The sequence below is a fragment of the Eumetopias jubatus genome, unplaced genomic scaffold, assembly GCF_037043125.1.
Source record: "Eumetopias jubatus isolate StellerSeaLion01/CBP00866 unplaced genomic scaffold, mEumJub1_p1.0 scaffold_8, whole genome shotgun sequence".
NCBI classification, from domain to species: domain Eukaryota; kingdom Metazoa; phylum Chordata; class Mammalia; order Carnivora; family Otariidae; genus Eumetopias; species Eumetopias jubatus.
In genome coordinates this window covers 2,958,137-2,974,318 of record NW_028274814.1, presented here as the reverse complement: position 1 = coordinate 2,974,318, position 16,182 = coordinate 2,958,137, and the positions used below count along the sequence as shown (strand labels likewise).

Below are 16,182 nucleotides of genomic sequence, written 5' to 3'. Positions count from 1 at the left end.
AATAGCTACAAATTTTGTTCTCTCAATATTCCTAGAGGGAGGTAAGTATTTTGGTTTCAAAAGACTTCTATGCATAAACAAACAGAGTTGAGATGTGGTAATTAATTATAATTATAATTAATATTAGTTACTATCAATGGTGAGTATACAGTTCTTTGGTTTATTAAGTGCAGTACTTACGTAGAGTGGGTGAAAGCAAGGTTTTCCTTAGATAAATTAATTCACAATTATCTAGAGTTACCAGGGTAGCTATATGTGTATACTCCTATCCTATCATTTCTAGATGCAATTAGCAAGCTTCTCTCCAACAAAATTATTATACCACCACTAAGTTTAAAATGTCAGCTAAGTCTAGGCAAAACAAGACAACTGAAAACACATAAAATATAAATGAGACAAGATCTCCACGATCAACTCTGACAAATGCTCATGTAAGTTTCACACCACTCTCCAAAGATTTACCATTTTTGTTTTTTTGCTCTGGCACAGTTGCTGGCTGAGCAATTCCTTGTCTCCTCTCTCAGAGACATGGAAGTTTATCCACTGTGATAATATCAATTGGAAAAGAGATTTTATTAGGTGCTACTTGTGCTTGATGAGTAAAGAACCATCTATCTGGCATCAAAGCTGGTATGTTCAAAATGCCAAAAAGCTTCTACATATTTAAGACCCAAAGGACATACAGACCAATGATATTGCTTGAGTTTTTAGAACAACACTGTGGGTAATGCCATTCCAGCAGCACTTCAGCCAAGGCTGTAGACTGCTAGTGTCTATACAACGATACCAGTTATTTGTCTAAACAGTTGACAACTGCCAGATATTGAGGTAAGTTTTAAGAATAAAAACATGGACAAGACATGGCCCTAAAGCAACTCTCATTCTAAGCTGAGAAAGAGACATCTAAACTAGCTCCTAGCATGAGGGAGGTGCTTCACAGAGGCATGCTCCAGATGTGATGGCAAGACACGAAGGAGGTAACCCTAAACTCTGCCAGGGAAGCAGGGAGAGAGAGAAAGAGATGGAGAAGGGAGAAGAAGTTACAGGATGCTTCACCTAAGAAGGAGCACAGAATTGGGTTGTGAAAATGAGTAAGATTTTGTCAAATGAAAGGAAAGCTATCACAGGTCAAGTGACCAATAGGTCTAAGGCATGGAGAACAAGAGCATGCTTTAGTATGTACTTTCTAAATCATCCAAAGTTAAATCATGTTTAGTATACTGGTAACATCAAATGAATTGTATTTTAATTATGTAGAATTTTTAAATAGTAGTATTCCCAGATAAAGAGATTTTTTTTTAATTTGTTGTTTTGTTGTTTGTTTAGTTTGTTGTGTTGTTGTTGTCGTTGTTTTAACCAGAAAGCTCTAGCAGTTTTCTATGAAGACATAGATTCACTATGATCTGGCAAGTCACTAGTACAACCTTTACTTATTCGTATCTAGAGCAATCATAAGATTGCTGGGGAAGACATGAGCCAGTGTCCATATACACTGGAGCATAGGCATTGTGTGTGTTAACTGAAGGAGCTCTATCCGTGGAGATGCCAGGAGGCTGTACTTACTTTACAGGGAGAACCCTGGCTGTGTCTGACCCTGGGGAGAGCACCTGCTGCAGCATTAGTCACTCTGAACACAGCTGCAAAGAATATACCTTGGTACAACCTCTCAGGAAAGAAATCTGGCAAGGTGTATCAGAAGCCCAAAAAAGAGGGGTTCATTTCCTTTGACCCAACAATCCAATTTCCATGTTCAAAATGATTCTCGTGGACTAAGATATCAACAAAAAGATTATTAATGAGGAATTATTTATTATAACAAAACAATATAAAAACAATTAGGAGAAACTCTATGGTTCAACTGTTAGGTTATGACTGTATAAATCCTGCAACATCTAGAAAATAAGCCTTATTTTAAAGGGGTGCCTGGGAAGAGCTTAAGACAAGAGAAAATGTTAATGATATCATGCTGAATTAAGAAACAAGAAGCCTCTGATTGTGTGTGCAGAGCATGATCTCCACTGGCCAGCGATGGCTCCTGCTGGCTCTGCTTATCTCTCCCTTCTCTCATTCTACACCCTCTATGCCATACGGTCTTGTCTGTGTGTCAGTGACAAGTGACTCGTGTGGAGTAAGCCCTACATGAGTATTTTTTGATGAACAAAATAACTCTGTAAGCAGCACATATGTATTCTCTTACTAAGCATTTAACATGTGAATGAATTAAAGGTCCAACCCATTAAGAGATAGCTCTGACTATTAGTTTCACAAGCACACGGTAGAGTTCAGAGAATGATGCACACAGGATTTTTTTCTTTCCCTCACCACCTACAAGTCCCTACAAAGAACTCCTAGGAGCAGGGAGTGTGAGCACAAGCCAGGCTTCCCTCTCTTCCCCCACCACACACTCCTGACTCCCCTGGGGAGTCCTGAAACAGAGCACCATTCCCCAGGCTCTCTTCCTTCCACTTGGGTTTTCCCATTCCAATCAAGCCCGAGAGGAAAATATTTACAAGGTAAAAAACAAACAACAACAAAAAAACCTTCTATTACGAAGTGGACCATCTTTTACCACAACTCCAATGGGCTAAAGGTCACTGTCTTATTTTTCTCAGCCTTATGAAAGATCTCTTTTTGTGTGTAACTTATAACCTATATGGGCCAGTGCCCATATAGGATTGAGTAGGTGAAGAGGGAAGAAAACCCTTCACTGTCCGGCATGCAAAAGCCTTGTGAAATGACTAGGAGGGTTCTATACCAAAATACCAAGAGTGTTCTTCTCTGGGCAGTAACGTTACAAATAATTTTCTATTGTATTTACACATGCACTTTTTTTTCCATTTCCTACAGCGGGCATATAAAAACTTTAAAAACAATAAACATTTTAAAGCTACTCAACTACATTCACTAATAGTTTTCAACATCTTTCTTTATCGGTCCACAGGCCATAATTGAAAGAAGAAAATTAAGGTGCAATTAAGACAAGCCCTACAGAGCAGTGTTTTGTTGGAAACCACACCAAACCTGAATGGAATATCACATCACACTATTCTGTGTGCTTCAATCAGATCAAACCTCCCGGATTATTTGGAGGCAGCACACAATTTGTACACAGTTTATCAAGCATTCACTTTCTAAAGATTCCTCCCAAACCTCCTTGATTTCCTGCAAGTCAACTCCTCTGGAACAGTGAGTCTGAAAGCACGCCACAGCCCTTCGGCTTGAAATTCTAGTTCAGTATTTCTTAAGAGATCTGGATCTCCACACGGGGCGAGGAAATCAGAATCTCAGCATCAGTGATGAAAGTGAAAATTACTATGGTAGACAAGGCTCGATCTTCATGCATTTTGCTCGTTTGACTACTCATTGAATAATTACCATTTGTGGAAACCAGAAACACTTGGGGGGGGCATTTATATATTTGTTTATTTACTTTAGTTAGTTATTTATATTACCAAATACAAGTCGGTTAAGCTTCATTCATGCTGCTGACTGTTAGGAGACAACCAACAAATAAATGCAAAGAAAAGTCACTGCCTACTCCCCCCAGTGTACAAGTTCTTTACATCTCCTGCGAGGCGGTCGCACACTATCAATCATAACCATCTTCCCTAGCAACTTCCACCCCTTCTGAGGCTCATTTCGCCCCAATACCCACATTCTCTGGTTCCTGAGAACAGATTCATCGAGAGAGTGAGTTGTGTTAGAAAGTACGATTTGCCTAAAAATGAGATTGCCATCTCACTCATTAATTTTACATTACCATACTGTGCTTCTAGTGATGTTATCACAATGCTTTCTAGAGCTACTTACTGTCATTGCAAAAATACACAGATTGCTCTGTCATTAAGAAGAGTAAACGGTTTTTTGAGTGATGCAAGGAAAGGAAAACTTTGAGGATGATTTTCTCTGGCTATAGCAAGCCGTTCCATGCGTACAGTATGTGTTTGCATGTAAAGAGTCGTGTGCAATATACATCAATGTGGTCGAGCTACTTCATTGCTCTTTTACTATCAAACTGTTGAAGATGTCTTCCTGTCATGCAGAATGTTGGCTTAATGGCACATAAACAAAAGAGGCTATTGACTTTGTTATCAAGAGGGGACTCCATCTCAATTTGCCCTCTTATTCTTAAATCATTTAAAAATGGGTGAGAAAGGATGGCCATGGTATACCTACTAGCATAGTTGTTTTCCTGTAGGACTTATTAAATCTGTAAATGTCAATATACAAAAAAAAAATCACGATGGAACAAATTTTGGAAACAAAAATACTAATTTTCTGTGGAAAAGCATTGGACTGAAAATCAGAAAAAGGGTCTCAGATCCCAATCTGTCACTTACTTACAAAACTCTATAGGCAAGGATAACGTGTTCCGTTTTTATTAATAAATAAGGCAGGCTTTGGTTTGACCAGAGACTCTACCACTTACACCCGTGTGACCTTGAGTATATTACTCCCTCAGTGTACTTTCATCTATAAAAGAGAGACAATAATAGTCTCTCATAGCCACTTATGAGGCAGTTGTAAATATTAATGCAATAATGCATGCAACATGATTAGCGTGGTGTCTAGTGGATAATAATATACACTACAAAATCAGTATCATTATTATTATTGTTATTAATTATTATTATTATTATTTTAAAGATTGTTTATTTATTTTAGAGAGAGTGTGAGTCGGGGGAGGGACAAAGGGCAAGGGAAAGAAAGATCCTCAAGAAGACTCTCCACTGAGCACAGAGTCTGACACTGGGCTTGATCCCAGGACCCTGAGATCATGACCTGAGCCAAAACCGAGAGTAAGCCGTTCAACAGACAGCCACCCAGACATGCCCATTGTTATTATTAAGGCATTATTTCTGGGCAGCAAATTCCTCAGATCTGTAAGATAGCTGTATGAAGCTATATCTGAGGGTTCATCCACTATAAGACTCTATGATTGAACTAGAGAATGATTATGCTTTACAAGAGAATTCCTCACAAAAAAATTCAAATGATAAAAATACCATCACTTTATTCCCTATGATATTAACCTCTATTTTAGAAATCTTATCTGAGGTAAAGATCTTATAGTAGGGGTAGTGTGTGCAAATTGAGATCATGCTTCTCTGTATTTATTTGTTACTCTTTTCCAGTAGACTGTAAAGTTTCTGGAAGCAGGGATTGTGTCTTACTCATCTTTGGAATCCCATGTTCAGCTTATTGAGTGATTTAAAACCAATAAGTAAGTGAATGAATGATTTGATGAAAAGAACAAGCAGCCTAACAGCTCTACCTTTGTGGAGAATATAGTCAAATACAGGTGCTTTAAAAAAGATATGGAAGAGGTTTAAAAAAAAAAAAAAAAAAAACCTTGGGCTGAAATTTGTAATTTTAGTTAGAATGGCCCAAGAAAGCCTCACTAAAGATACGATATATGAATAAAGAAAAGAATGCAAGGGAGTGACCCACTTTGATGTCTGAGGGAAGAACTTTACAGAGGGAAAGCAGGTGCAAAGGCTCTGATCCAGGAGTCTGGTCAGTGTATTAAAGGAGTGAGAAGAAACTGGTGTGGTTGAAATAGGAAAGCAGCAGGGAGAGAGGCAGGAGAAAAGTCAAAGAGATAACGGGGAGGAGGGGGACATGTGGTCTTCCAGGGCCTTTCCAACACTTGGGCTTTTACTCTGCATGAACAGCAAAGATTGGGGAGCTTGAGCAGAGAGGTGGTGTGAGTGGATTTGTTGATTACTTTGGCTGCTCTGTTGAGTGTAGTTGGGGCATGCAAGTAGAGGAGGAATATAAAGGGCATCAGTTAGAAAGCTACTGCTTCTTGGATAGAAAAAAGATAATGGTGGCCTGGACCATCATAGTAGAACTGATGAAAACTAGTCACATCCAGGATCAATGGTAAAAATAGAGATGTAAGATTTTCTTGCAGAACTGGTGCAGCCACTTTGGAGAACAGTATGGAGGTTGCCCAAAAAACTAAAAATAGGACTACCCTACAAACCAGCAATTGCACTACCAGGTATTTACCCAAAGGATACAAAAATAGAGATTCGAAGGGGTACATGTACCCTGATGTTTATAGCAGCATTATCAACAATGGCCAAATTGGAGAGAGCCCAAATGTCCATCAAGTGATGAATGGAAAAAGATGTGGTATATATGATGGAATATTAGTCATCAAAAAGAATGAAATCTTGCCATTTGCAATGATGTAGATGAAGCTAGAATGTATTATGCTAAGCAAAATAAGTCAATCAGAGAAAAACAAATACCATATGATTTCACTCATATGTGGAATTTAAGAAACAAAACAGAAAGAACATATGGGAAGGGGCGAGGGGGAGGAAAGAGGGAAACAAACCATAAGAGACTCTTAAAGATAGAAAACAAACTGAGGGTTGATGGAGAGAAGTGGTTAGGGAATGGGCTAGATGAGGGCACTTGTTGTAATGAGCACTGGATGCTGTATGTAAGTGATGAATCACTAAATTCTACTCCTGAAACCAATATTGCACTGTATGTTAACTAACTAAAATTTAAACAAAAATTTTTAAGAAATATTTTCTTGCAGATAAAATTTGGAATAAGAGAGGAAGAGAAGAATTAAAAAGGAGCAACTGGAAGGAAGCAGTGTCTATTGGTTGGGATGTGAAGATGGTGAGGAGAACAAGTTTGAAGGGAAATAGTGAGAACTCTGTTTTTCATTTGCTTGGTTTATGTACACCACAGACGTCTAAGTAGAGTGCTACATAGAGAGCCAGATAGAGAGTCTGGAGTTCAGGGTGGAAGTTACAGCCAAAGATATAAATTGGGAATGATCAGTGAATAGATGATGCTTAAAGCTATGGAACTGAATGAGATTAGAAAGGCAATGTACACAGGTAGAAAAAGAATGATCTGGGATCTGAGCCTGGAAATACTTGAACATTTAGACCTAGCAATGTTTGTACCTAAAAAGAAACCAGCAAAAGAGTCCCAAGAAGAATTGGCTAGTAAGGAAGGAGGAAAACCAGTAAAGTGTGGAACATGAAAATCTGGTCACAAAAAACCTCAAGGAAAAGAGTGTAGGCAACTGTGTCAAATGCTGCTGGTTGGTCAGGTAAAATGATGACCAAGAAGTGACCGTTGGGATTAGCAATGTGGAGGTCTTTGGCGACCTTGAAAATGGAAGCTTTGGTAAAATGTTTTGAACAAAAGCCCGATGAAGAGAGTAAAAGAGAGAATGAGTGGAGGGAAATTGGAACGTGTATGGGAAACTCTTGGTTTCTTTTTTAAAGAAAAGGAGAGAAGCAGAGTGGTCCAATAGAGGAAGTGGTCTCTAAAGAAAGACTTATTGTTTGTTTATCTGTTTTCTGTTTTGTTTTGTTTTGCTTTTTCTAAGATGAGAGAAATAATCACATATTTGTGTGCTGATAAGAATAATCCACTGGACAGGAGAAAATGATGATGAGGAGAGAAAAAAAATTCTTAGAGTAATTTCCTAGTTTGAGAGAGGATAAGATCTAGGGAGACAAGTGGAGAAGTTGGCTTTAGCTAAAGATCAGGGACAGTTCCTCCATAATCTTCAGCCATAAAGAAAAAAGAGAAATGGGCAAGTTTAACCTTGGTTCTATATTTTCATTCTTCTCTAATGATGACAATAGATTGGCTTCTTTCTTAAGTTCACATATGACTACCCCAGAATAGCCCTGGAGTTATTATTCTAAATTGATGATGTTACGGAAATAATTTTAATTCAACAAATAACACTTTAACCTGACTTTTTAGGAATGCATCTATTGCCTGAAGTAAATTACTCCTAGACAATATAGCTCACTTCCAGAACCAGCCATGGAACAGTGATTTTTGAGAATAGACATTTAAATATAGATTTAGTATATAGCTTATGTTCTGCTTATAATAGAAATCTGTATTATCTTTCTATATTACGAAACAATAGTCTTCGAAATTCCTTTTAATTACTCTCCATCTTCTCAGAATGCTATTAGTCATTATCATATATGTCATTTATTTCACACTTTACCAACTAGAACCTTGTATTGTTTATTTCATTTTTGTATGATATATCTGAGTGTGTGCACACATATCAATGACCATATTATTATAAATAAGTGTGGAATATGGGTCACATTTGCCTATATATCTGCTTTAGTGATAATGACCGAAAGAGTGACCTAAAAATAAGCAAAACCAGAGAAACATCCATTGTCATATAGTTATAAAATCAGAGGTAGAAAATAAATATAAGCATGAGTCCATGGACAAATAAGTCTCTTGGACTCACAGGAACAGATTGTCAACAGTTTGTCTCATTCTTCAAAAGAGAAGGAAATTTCCCAAAACTTGTATCAGATCATTTTTTAAAAGAGTATCTTGCTTTTAAAAATTGGTCAAAAAATGTTTCCTGGGGAAGAGAGAACTGGAAAATAAAAATTTTAGAACTATAGGTCTTTCATTATAAACCTCGTGTAGAGAAGTTGTCTGCCTGCGTACACCAACAATGAAAGGTTAAATATAATCCCACACCTATAGGTTTTCATTGGTCTACCACCGGAGGTAAAACTTCTATCAAGTCTTCTTTTCCCTGAGGTTGATCTGCCTCTGCATCGTAGATCTTACCTCTCTGTTGTGGGTTTCTCCAGGGAGTCAAATACCATCTTATATCATGGTATCAGGCACAAGAAAGCACTTGAAAAAATCCTTGTTAAATTCAATCTTCACATAGAAATCTAGGGATAACAAGTATTTTTATGGATTGCAATTCCTAATTACTGGAGAGTGCATGTTAAAGCAAAACTGTGACCAGTGCTATTTGTATTAATAAACTATACAGTAAAAACTACTATGTTAATCAATAGCTCCTTAAAATGTACTAAAAGTGATACATTTTATTAACATTTATTAGGCTTTGCTTTGTTGGCAAAAGTTACAATTCATTATAGAACAGTTGAGAAATATAGAAAAACACAAAGAATAAATTTGATATCATCATCCAAAATCCATAACCCAAAATAAATTCATTATCATTTTAGTATATCATCAGAATAAATAACTTTCAATCTAGCTGGGATTTTATAGTACCTCTTTTATAACATAGTTTTTTGACTTAATTAATAATATAATGAAACGGTCTTCCATGTCATTAAATAGTTTCCTAAAACACCATTTCTAATGGCTGCATCAGTATATTGATAAACCGTAAGTTATTTTTCCAATTCTCTATCATTGGTCATTAATGTTATTCCTAATTTTTCATTATTATAAGTGATGCTGAAATAAACATTTCTATGAATAAATTGCCCAAATCTAAGTCTATTTCCTTAGGTGAAAATATCACAGTGGAATAAAGAGCCTAGGCATCATTACATATCTATATATACTGAATATATATGCTGCCAAATGGTTCTATAGGGAGAGTGAATAATTTACACTCATCACAGGATATGAGAAAAATATTGTTTTCTCTGTCATCTGATTATAGTCAGAAAAAGTTTCCTCCTTTAAAAAACCAGAACAGTATTAATTTTGAAAAATTTGACAGCTAAAAAATACCTCATTGTTTGAATTCACATTTCTTTGAATGCTGGTGAATTAAACTTTTTTTTCAAATTTTCTGGCTGTTTACTGTTCATATTTTGGAAAAAAAGTTTTTTGAGAGAGAATGAGCACATGTGTGTGAGGGAGGAGGGTGGGGGGAGGGGCAAAGGGAGAGTGAGAGAAAGAATCCTCAACAGGTTCCATGGCCACCCTGTAGCCCAGGGTGGGGCTCCTGTGCGGCTGGATCTCACAGCCCTGAGCTCACGACCTGAGGAGAAATCAAGAGTCAGATGCTTAACCGACTGTGCCACCCAGGTGCACTCATATTTTGGAAATTCTTGTTTCTATCTTTTGCTTTGGTATGGTTCTTTTTTCTACTAATAGTCTCCTTTTACTTTTCATTTGTGTATTTATATTTTTAGGGTATCAGCCTTTTGCTCTCACACATGTCCTAAATAATTTTTATTTTCTCTTTAATTGTATGAAAAGGTGTTTTTTGATGTTTTGGTTTTTAGATTAGCAAACATTTGTATCTTGACTTCCTAGCATCCATTTCCTTGCTTGGCAACATTCCAATTGCCTTTCTCCCCCAGTGGACCTAGTCTAGTGGGACTGTCATTAGAAGCTGCACCGCTCCTAGCCAGACAATGGATATGTGATTTAAATTTAAATTTAAATATGTGAAATAAAACTTAAGTTTAGTGTCCTGACTCTACTGCTTTCTGCTACAAAATCATTCCTGTAATATTGATTTCCTAGTCTCCAAAGTTCTTATGATAACCACCATCTACCAAGCCAGCCTATTTGCAAGCATCCACTCTTGTGAGCTCCTGATACTAACTCAATGACTACCTTTTTCCTTAAAGAACCTGTCAGCCTAAGCAGGGCTATGCCAAGGTAACAAAGAAGCCGACAAACCTCACCCAGTTCACGTCTCACTCAAGTTCTATGCTGGCAAGAAAGTTCTGTTTCTCAGAGCCACTTAGGACCCAGCTGACAGAACTTAAATATTTATCCATACTTCCAGGGATGGGAAAATGATTACTTAAACCCCTCTGAAATATTCTGCCCAGACGTGGCACACCATAACTTTTTCTTAATTTTCATTGGTCAAAGCAAGTCCCATGGCCAAGCCAGATGTTACAGAGGCAAAGAAGTACAAACTTTCCCCAAGGAGAGATAGAAAATACTTGGAAACAAAATTGGAGTCTGCTCTACTCAGTTAATCAGAGAGGTTTCCTGTTGTAATCAAAGGACCCTTAATAATACATTTCAAAGTTCTACCTTTGATACAATGTTCAGAAATACCTTCTTACTACCAAAGTTATAAAAATGTTTATGAAATTGTGTTCTAGTTTTTTGAGAAATTTTAATCCAAATTTCCCAAATCAGTGCTTTATTTGAAAATAAAAATAGTTCTACATAATTATGCCAAATGTTGCATTATAATATAGCTTGTGAATTCACAGCACACATTAACATCATTTTTAGAATTTTTGCAGTAAAGAAACCAGTTTAATTTCATTTAATTTGACACTTCCCAAACTTATGCAGCCAGAGAACTATTTTTTTTCATGTTAACCTTATTAACAGCCCACAGGTTGGTATAGTGTTTCTTTGAACACATTTAGAAAATGTTATCTTCTCTTATTTGGAATTTATTTTGTTATCCAGAACGTAGAGTCCTACATTTTTAATCCAAAGAGTTAAGCAACTGTTCTAGCATCTCCTAGCATCATATATATTAAATAAATCTCACTTTACCTAGTAGTATGTTAACTTTATCAGACACCAAATTGACCCAATACTAGGGTTTGTTTCTGTGGTTCATACTCTGTTTCAATGATCTTTCTTTCAGTTCTGATTCAAGCATGATAGTTGTAATCTCCCCAGTTTTGCTGTGTTTACCTGTTACTGCAGGTCCTCTGCTACTCTTTAATGATGTTTTTCCCTTATCATCATTCAATATTCCACAAAACTAGAGTACTTGCTAATGTGAGGAATTGTGATAAGCAAAATAACATACAGGTAAGACAAAAGTGTCAGCACCCTTGAGGCTTATATTCTAGCAGGACGTAGAGTCAATAAATGTTTAATTACACCAAATTATTAACTAGAATTCTGATACATTCCAAAAAGGAGTATGCGGCCATTAAATTAAACAAGAGGAGTGTACCGAAATCTTCCTTGAAATACATGACGTTGAACTGGTTCTTCGAGGAGAAAGAAGACATAAGAGATTCAAGCAGAAGGAATAGCAAAGACCTTGAGGTGCAAACACACTAGCCTTCAGTAAACTAAAACTGCCATCCCTGCAGGGTAGAATATGTCAGGGAGGGAAAGGAGCCCAGATGCGACTATCATGTCAGACAGAGGGCGCCATATTCCAGCCCCCTGAGGATGGCGCTTCTGTTTTAATAGTAATAAGCTATGGAAGAATTGTAAGCAACAGAGTTACAAGATCAGATATTACTCTTACTATTGTTTAAGAAAGAATAAAGAATGGAGACTGTCGTAGGCAGTAGTCGAAAGGTAGACCATTTAGGAGGAAATCCACGAGATAGCAGTTGCCCTGGTGACTGAAGAGATGTTGTGATGTGGAGAGACCCAGAAAATATTTAGGAGAGAAAATCAATTGGATTTGATAACTTATGGGATTTTCCCAGATCAATTCAGAATCGAAAACCCATTTGGATTTGATTAGGATTGAGTGCAATCTCTAAGTAGATTTGTGGACAAGTCATATTTTATACAAACTCTCTCTCTAAACAGGAACATGGTTTGTTTTTTCATTGATTCACACCTGCCTTTCTGTTCCCTCAGCAATATTTGCTTGTCTTCTTCAGGTAAATCACACATATTTCTTGCAAGGCTAACTTTTAGAAGTTGGGGGGTTTTGTTGCTATTATGAATTAGAATCTTTTTCCAAATGTGTATTTTTTCACCTGATTGTCACTTTGGTATACAAGGAAGATTTAGACTTTGGTGATTACTTTGTAACTCACCACCGTACAATAGTTTTCACTATTACATCTAATTTTTTTCCGGTTGATTATCTTCAGGTTTCTGCAGATAATGATTATTTAATTTCTCCTTTCCAGTGGCTATACCTCCCTCTGCCAAACTCCTTCTCCAACTTACTGCATAGGGAAGAAGTTCTAGAGATGATAGCAAATATTCTTGTCTTATTCCTGGCATTAATTGAAATACAAAGTACAGTCCTTTCCAAAGAACACTCCATAGGATCTAATATATGGTTACACAAATATAGGATTCCAGGGTCAAATAAGCTTGAAAAATAACATCTTGAGCAAAATAAAACTGATTCCTTGACTGTATTTGATTTCTCAGAAGCTTTCTTATGTTAGTGTTCTTTTTGAGTTTCAAAAAAAGAACCCAGTAGAGAGCTGTTCCCAAATTTATTTGGACACTGTTACCCCCCACTCCTTTTCTCCCCTTTTTAGTATCCTTCAGGCCTCATAGTTTATAGGACACAGATTTGAAAATGCTGCCCAAATATTTCACCACTGCTTTTTTCTAGACTGCTCAACATAGTTCTTTTCCCAGTCTTGGCCCCAAATTCCTGGGATGGGGCCATCTATTGGCCCAACTAAGGCCAAGGATTCACTTCACCCCCAGGCCTGGGACAGGTCCTATACTCCTGTTCCATAGACCCATCCTGAGATTGAGAAGGGTCAATTCTCAGTCCTCCAAACTCTGTGAAGTCAGGCCACCAGGCAAATCATCAATGTTCTGTCCTCCCGTCATGGACATATGAGGGTTACTCAAGAGATGTCTAGAAAAATCCCCAATGGATTACCTGCATATGCCCTTGGATACCTCCAAACCACTATATGTGCTTTAAAACTAAGGAGTAAGTAATTTGCCCTCCATTTCACCCAGTGATCTATGCCTCTAGCATTACCTAACCACTTGATACATGTCTCGGGCTGAGTGGCAATTGCGTAAATGGGAATAATAAATATTTAGTCTTTTTAGTGATGGCACAATTTTAGCGTTGTCCTTGTTCACTTATGACAGTTTTCCAAAAATTCAACCTACTCTTTCAGAATTAAACAGAAACACATTATCATCCTTCAGTTAACATGGCATTAAAAAAAAATCTATCAAAGCCATCCATTCACAGTACCAAATGTAACACAAGTTGAATGGATGTGTTCAGAGAAAAATGCACACCTCCACTACCGGCTGATGAGGAAACCTACAGGTAAGTTCTCTGGACTGGTACCACAGTGCTTCAAAAATGCAACCTTCATCTACAAAGGGGTGTGCTTTTTAAGACATTAGCCGTCTGTAGCAGTGTTTCTACAGCAGCCCTGGTCTTTTCTTCCTAGCTCCTAGCAACTTCTCCATGGTGCATGTTCCCGCAATTACGCTCAGAACTCAAATTGTTTCGCATCCAGAAAGCCACAAAATATGAATACACATATATACTATAAGAATAACCAAAGACATCGCTTGAATAAAGATATTTTTATTGCCACTCATTAAATTGCTATGTTTGAAATGTCTCAAACAAATGCTTTGGAACAGTGTCATGCCAAACGTTACCCACACAAACAGAAAGGCAACTCAGCTTAAAAAAAACAAAGTGCTAACAGCCACCATGCTCTGATTGGAGTCACGTGGTACTCTGGGAAGCCTTGTGCTGCCTTTTCCACCCAAATTAACTTGGAACATTTCCTCCTGAGGGCCCCTCGCTCCCATTTCCTTCCCCCTCTGGTTTAGAACACATTCCAAGAAACTTGAATGCTCTTTATCCTTTACCGAAGCGTAAAGGACAATGCAAAATGATTATGTTCAAATATAAAAAGCTGGTTTATTTTGAATCCCTGAGCTGTCAAGACTACATTTTACCTGTTCAAATAAAGACCCACCCAGCTACCAGTCGTCATCAGTATAAAGTTAGTTTTCAGGAGGATTATGTGCCCACCTGAGGGCAGATAGCCCTGGTGGCTGCCTGGAGCCCTGGGTGTGGGGATGCAGTCCTCAGTATGAATGCTCAGGCTGCCTGGGGCTTCCAGGGGCTGCCGAGGCAGGAAGCCTGGGTACACTTCTAACTGGGAACAAGGTTTGGCACAGCACAGCCCCAGCCCCTGGGGAAAAAAGATGGAATGATGAAAACACATTTTACAGAGGAAGCAACTGAGATGTGAAGTTGATTTAGCTTGTCTGGGATCTCACAGCTCCCAAGAGGTGGAAGGAAGCCTAGGACTGAGGCTTAACTGACCCAGAAGCCCCGACTGTGTCGGCTCAACCACTGGGGATCCTGAGGGCTGCTCACAGTGAGGTTTCACTTGAGCAAAAGAAAATAGTATATTTCAAGCACAAAACAATAAACCATTGATTTCATTGGATGTCAAACTTGCAATATTTAATAGTTGAAAAGCAGAGTTTTACTTTAAAAACCTAAATCCCTTTGCTTCCGACCTGATTTGGACAAAGCGTCTGTTTCACTACACCAGTACTTCCTAAGTGCCACTGCACGGACCTTCGAGACTTCCCCCGAGGGTATTGTCCCCATGTAATCGATGAAAACACTGTCTGAGGACAACCAGGACACCCAGTTGAATGCCCTGTAGCTTGGTAACATTCGCTGCAAATGAGAATCCTGTAAAGATGGTGCCCCGTTCCTGCAGCTCATGCATGCAGATCGCAGAGCCCTGAGACGCAGTAAGTCAGGGCCATACACTGAGCACTTGCAGGAACACGCGTGACATTTGCACGTCAATTCTCACCATATTGCCTCCCTGCCCCTTGGCCTCCTGCAAATGCCTGGACCTTTCCTGCACTTCAAGCAAAGTTAGAAGCTGCTCATCTGTTGCAAAAGAGAACTCAAGGATAGCTAGTCCAAGCCAAGAGAACATATGGTCTAATTTCCTGGAAGAAAGAATGGAAGGAAAGGGTTCAAAGGGTTCTCAATTTATTTTTAGAGGAAAAATGTATTCAACAGGGTAGTGAGTTGGCCAAATTGTTTTAAAGAATAATTTTAAAAGACAGGTGTGCTGGACCAGGTGCGATGTTTCCGGAAAACAAATCACATCATAAAAAAAAAAAAAATCTTAAAAAAGAAATGTAGGTCAGTGTGTCATTCCCTTGACATTGGAAGCAATAAGGTTAACCATTCGCCTCACCACCTCCTGTTCCTTACCCACCTCCATCCCCCACTACTACAACCAGGCAGGAGGTAGGACAGAGGTCTACAAGATAAAGAACACTTCTCCCATCCACCCAAAGGTATGAGCTTTCAAACCCTTCCCATTACCAAAGCTTAACATAAAAACACAAAAGCTGTTGGTAAAAACCTAGAGAATACTCAGAGGGAAAAAGTAAGCTGCAGGATGGAGAAAATAGAGAAAGAATTTCCCAGGCCATAATCACTGATGGCTGGAGTATGGAGAGTGGATGGGGAAAGCAAAGCCTCCTTGAGAGCGTGTTTGTTAAAGATCTGGTCCTTAAGGCGAAATTGGAAAAAGAGCAGAGGCAAAGGATGAAGATTTCCTCCAGCTTGTTCTAAGGACCCCGTTATATGAAGCATGCACCCCAGGGCCAAAAGCAAAATTGTGAGAGACCCACAAAAAAACAAATTGGGGGGGCTGAAACAGGAGCAATATGGGTTGGATTCTAACAGAACAT

General features: G+C 38.2%; 1 pseudogene; it reads left to right on the top strand.

The window, feature by feature from the left end:
• Positions 1 to 13,698: 13,698 nt before the first annotated feature.
• Positions 13,699 to 16,182, top strand: part of LOC114222414 (biogenesis of lysosome-related organelles complex 1 subunit 1 pseudogene) — a 28,749-nt pseudogene continuing 26,265 nt past the window's right edge.